The sequence below is a fragment of the Erigeron canadensis genome, chromosome 6, assembly GCF_010389155.1.
Source record: "Erigeron canadensis isolate Cc75 chromosome 6, C_canadensis_v1, whole genome shotgun sequence".
NCBI lineage: Eukaryota > Viridiplantae > Streptophyta > Magnoliopsida > Asterales > Asteraceae > Erigeron > Erigeron canadensis.
In genome coordinates, this window is record NC_057766.1 from 21,109,129 (window position 1) to 21,114,432 (window position 5,304).

Below are 5,304 nucleotides of genomic sequence, written 5' to 3' on the forward strand. Positions count from 1 at the left end.
TGAAGCCCGTTGAAGATGTGCCAGCGAGGCCGATAAATGTGTCCACTTTCAAGCCAACTGCCGAGTTTCATGCTGCCCTTGTAAAGAAATATGCTGATAAGGGAAAAGCAGCAACAGTGATTCAAAGCAAACCCCCTAAGGTTCCCATCTCAACAACAACACAGCAAGACAAGCTCATGTCTGGTGCTTTTCCCAAGTCCTCTTCAAAAGTATCTGCTGAACTCACTCCCACTGAGATAGTCATTCAAGAAGAGTTGAAGAAAAAGCAAATTCAAGAAGAACTGTCTCAGAAACTGATAAGTGAATTAATTGTAAATGAGGAACTTGAGGAGGCTGATGATGAGACCAAGAGGTTAGCCGAGTAGTCTGGTGGCTTGGAAGCTTTAAAAAAGAAAGAACTAGAATTCTTTGCGAATAAGAAGAAGAAGCTTGAAGAAGCACGCCAAGCATATCTTACTTCAAGAGATTATGTGGATCAAGCCTGCTCTTACTCAGCAAGGAATGAAGCTTCAAGTTCAGAGGAAAGGTGTGCCCAGGATGTTCACTCTTATAATGTCAAATCTGACACTCTTGGGCCCACCGAGTAGATCGAGATCTATAAGCTCATCAAAGACAACAAAACACCGGTCTTTGATCCACTTCTGAGGATGACTGGTGACTAAATCAAGAATACTAGGAGGATGGAGAAAAAGTACAATGTCGAGGATTCGTTGCTCAGCAAAGCAAGACATCCATATCCTCCTCCTCCACCTCAGCAACCCAGAAGTGGTGTAAAGAGGACAGCTTGTGGTCAGGCTACTTCCTCCTTCCCTACTATGCTTAAAGCTCTACCAAAATCTGACATTGGGGAAGAATCATCACTCAATCTTCGCATGCCTTCAAGAATGCTGTTTGTGGAAGGATTGTACAGTGAAGATCTAGGAGGTTTTTGCTTCTCAAATGTTCATGGTCATGAACTCTTATTCAGGACCAGTGAAATTTTCATCGCTCCCTCTGGATTTCTTGTTAAATTAAGAAAATATTGTTCAAGGACTTCAAACAATCCAAGATTCATCAAGCTAATTGATCAAGAGCTAATGAAGTCCGAAAGACAAAAGGATAAGGCATTCATAGAAGCAAAACAAGAATCTGTGTGGGAGTAGATCAATACTTGTAATTTTTACTTTGCTGTATTTGTAAATTGTTCGTCATATATAAAATCAGTATTGTATCAAAGACCTCTTGTCGAATATCTGTTAATGCAAACCTTCTACTCAGCTAAGTCTCATCAGCGAATAGGGGGAGATTGTTGAGTTATGGATTCGCTGAGAGACTCAGCGAGTGACTCGTTTAGCGAGCTCTCAGTGAGCGCCTGCATCTGCAAGCATGATCTGTCTTCAAAGTCTAAAGGATATGTTCGATGACTCACCGTCCAGTATTTGTAAGTCAAATATGAGCGGGAATTTGAAGAATAGAAGGATGGTCCCCAAGGACACGTGTTGCAAGATCAAAATGAAGCCATGTGCCCTTGTACTATTTATGTGCAATGGAGTTTCTCTTTCATACCGTTTTTGGAAACAAACAAGATGAAGGAAAGAGACCTCTGCAGATCTGAATGATCCACCAATAGATAGTTGACAACCTTCATGTGTCAACATCTACTAGGGTTGTCATGTTATTCCTTATCTGCCTATAAAAGGAATCACTTGACCTAGCCACCATCTTGTTGGTGTGTTCCATAGTCTTCACTTTATTTTCTTTGCTTATTTGTTAAGTTTTTGTGTGTTCAAAAACTTAACGAATCTTTTCTGTTAATTGTTGTTGTAAAACAACCATCCATGTTTTCATCGTTTAGTTTGAAATACATATAACTAAACTAATTCTTTACTTCTCACCTTTAATCTTGTTATTTCATATTTGCAATTTAAGTTAGTAAATCAAACACAAGTAGTGCATTCGTGGACCATCACTACTACATATATGACAAAATGAAGAATCAAAGGCTCAAAGCCCTTTATATTACACATGTGCACCAACTATTATGCTCTACTTTAGGAAGGTTTTGTATTGTATCGGTAACCGTACCAAAACCGAGAAATACCGACACTGAATATATTAAAAACCAAATCCCGATATCATACCGAATCCACTATTTTCGTACCAAGAATTTCAGTATTGTACCTGTTTGTACCCAATTTTAAGATTTAAGTAACCAAAATGACACAAGAGTCGATTATGCCTTTTATACTAACTTGATCTAAAACCCCATGAAAATGAAAAATGACTTTGGTGAATAATCGAATGATGGTACAGTAACTCTAAAATCAGTTCATAGCATATCTATATATATAAGTACTTACAACCATAAGTTCGATGATATAAACCAGCTCGAAAATTTTTTATGCATATAATTTGGAGTTCAACTTGGAGTGATAGATTAGCAATTTGCGGCAGACTCCATGTATATAACACAAACCAATTTATATGCATTTGAGGCAGCCTTCACGTACACAAACCAAAAAAGTTTATGCATTTAATTTGGAGTTCAGCCTCCAATTCATATACTCAGTCATAACACAAATTCATATGCATTTAAGCCTGCCTCCATGTATATAACAGAAAAAAAAAACCTTTAAGCAAACATTCGAGCGTATATGATAGCATGACAGTAGGGAGTGTGATACATATTTAAAAACCCTCACCATTTCGCTCATCCCTACTCTGTTTCACAGAAAAGTTATTTATCAGACTTTCTTTAATGGTTGATGAGAATGCGCCTCATTGTTTAATGGCTATTGATATGAAATAAGCACATACTGAACTACTAAACTATTTAGACTACTAACAACTAACAAACACAAACCTTTGAGAAGGATATAAACTGTTGCTTCCTGCACATCAATCATCTTTCATAGTCAGCATCCTTAATTTTTTTTAGGGAGCGAGAAAACCTCACATTGATCAAACCTACACTAAACTCAGTTGCATTTACTTCAAAACAAAAAAAAAAACACTAACTTGGCTCAACCTAAGTCTTTGTTAGTTCTAAATATAAAAAATTTATAAAATCAAGTATTTCTAATATAAAAAGTCATAACTTTCAAACTTTTTTTGTACATACAGGAGTGCTTTGCCACTACTACAAAAATAGCTATTCTTGACCCGCAATGCGCGTCATAAATGGCTCAGATGACGCGCAAATGCTCGTCAAGGAAGAACCAGTCATAAATTTTCATGACCCGCATTTGGGCGTTATCTGTCTATGACGCTCACTTATAAAGCGCACTTATGACCCCTTTTTATGACGTGCGTTTTTGCGCGTCATAACCATTTTTTTTTTTAAATAATTTTTTTCAATTCCTAACTTTCTATTAAATGAGAATTAAAAACCTGATAATACAAAATTAAAAACACAAATATCAAAATAACGCATTTCATATATATATACATCAAAACACAATATTACATAAATTTCCAGGAACACAAAGGACTAAACTAAAGGAACAACAATATGGACTCGTTTGAAATGTCGAAATCAGATTACAAGCTGGAAAATGAGGCTGATCAGCTGCAGTGGTGCAGCTGTTCAACTCGCACAAAACAGCCCACTCGAGCTTAAGACCAGAATTATACCTCAACATTTTTATACATTCAAAGAGGACAATGAAAAAACATACAACTGAAAAGTCATTTTTACCGTCCAGGATCTTTTTGAACCAGAACCACTGACTAGAGCATCTCTTTCAAGTCGAAGCATATAGACCTTTTTGCACTTCTTTGTCTTGGAAGAAACCTCAGTGCTTTGTATTGTAATTCTCTTCTAAATACTTGTATGCAGCCTCAATATCTGCATAGGTGTTCTGCTCACTTGGCTGCAAAAATGGAGAAAACATGGCATACATATAACATTTTAGATTCATTCTTAGTAAATACAATTTCAATATCTTTACAGAATTCAAATCGATATGCACCTTTCCTGTCAACCTCCCATATCCAGAGTAATCATACCTGCATAAACACAACAGCAATCGAACTTTAAAATACACCTACGCATTTCAAAGTTTCGCCCTACTTAACCGATGCTAATGATGATGATCGAGTTCATGAATTAAAAAACATAATCTATACTTACTAATATATACAATCAGCTGCTAACAAGTACAGGCCTCGTACATCTCAGCCTTGACAAATTATAAACTTTATTCAACTCTAATTTAGTCAAGTTAAGACTATTTCTTTGGGGCACTTGTTTTTCTCGCTTGTATCGCTCTAGCAAGCTGTTGTTTCACTTCACCAGCCAAATCCTTCACGGTAACAAACCCAAATGATTTTTAGGGTTGTACAAGCTCAATTCAATTCCGTTTGGCAAAAGGGCGTATATATATATACCTAAATGATTGGCACAGATCTTTACTGAGCCTGCACCTCTTTCCTTCCACTGGTTTCCCTCCTTATCGAATTCATACAACTTCGATTTACTGAAATTTCGTAACCATAATCAAAACGATATATATACATACACTTAAATACACAATGACACACTGATATACACACACAAACATATATAAAAGCATATATACAAACATAATAGTACTAAATGAGTATGCATCGATGTATAAAACTGGAAGAAACTAAAACTTATGAAATCACCTGTTGAAGTTGAGAAATGCACTCCTTTCCTTGAGTTCCTTGATCAAGCAAAGAAACCTCCTTCACGACAAAGAACTCATGTCTGCAAATGAACATATAAGTCCTTAACAGAAAGCAATTAAGACTCATCATTATTGTCAAAATATTAGCAAAAATCATTCTAATAATTTAAGGAGCTTTCTTAGCCAGTTAATGGCCAAAAAATATTCCCGAATCAACTACCATCTATAGTCATGCATACTGCTATATCATTCGAACCATTAACAAAGCATACCCAAAAAACCAGAATCCTCACGATGTAACACACACACACTCACACCTCCTAAACCTGTCAGATGCTACCTAAAATCTTGATTGCTACCTAACAGTCAGATGCGTATTCGGTTCTACCTTCATTAATAATTTAAGCAGTTTAGTTAAAGCAACTTCCTTCTAAACTACAATTAACATAGACATACATAAATATATATATATATACACAAATATAGATACAAAATAGATATACTGTATAAGGTTAAAGAATAAACCTGATTAAGTTTTTTGGTTCTGAGTAAATCAGCGTGAGATGGACCAACGAGAGATAGGGGTTTCGTAACCCCGTGCTGCTTTGGCACTTCCGCACCTACCATTATTATATATCTGTGTGTGTATATATATGGATTAAAAGGAATTTGA

The 5,304-nt window shown here is 36.1% G+C and overlaps 1 long non-coding RNA gene across 1 annotated transcript; it reads right to left on the reverse strand.

The window, feature by feature from the left end:
• Positions 1-3,396: 3,396 nt before the first annotated feature.
• On the reverse strand, positions 3,397-4,705 carry LOC122606325. The gene is made up of 5 exons (XR_006324858.1): positions 4,630-4,705; positions 4,369-4,457; positions 4,112-4,283; positions 3,951-3,987; positions 3,397-3,851 (listed from the first exon to the last, which is right to left on the reverse strand). It is a non-coding gene; the product is annotated as an uncharacterized LOC122606325 (long non-coding RNA).
• Between the last annotated feature and the right edge of the window lie 599 nt (positions 4,706-5,304).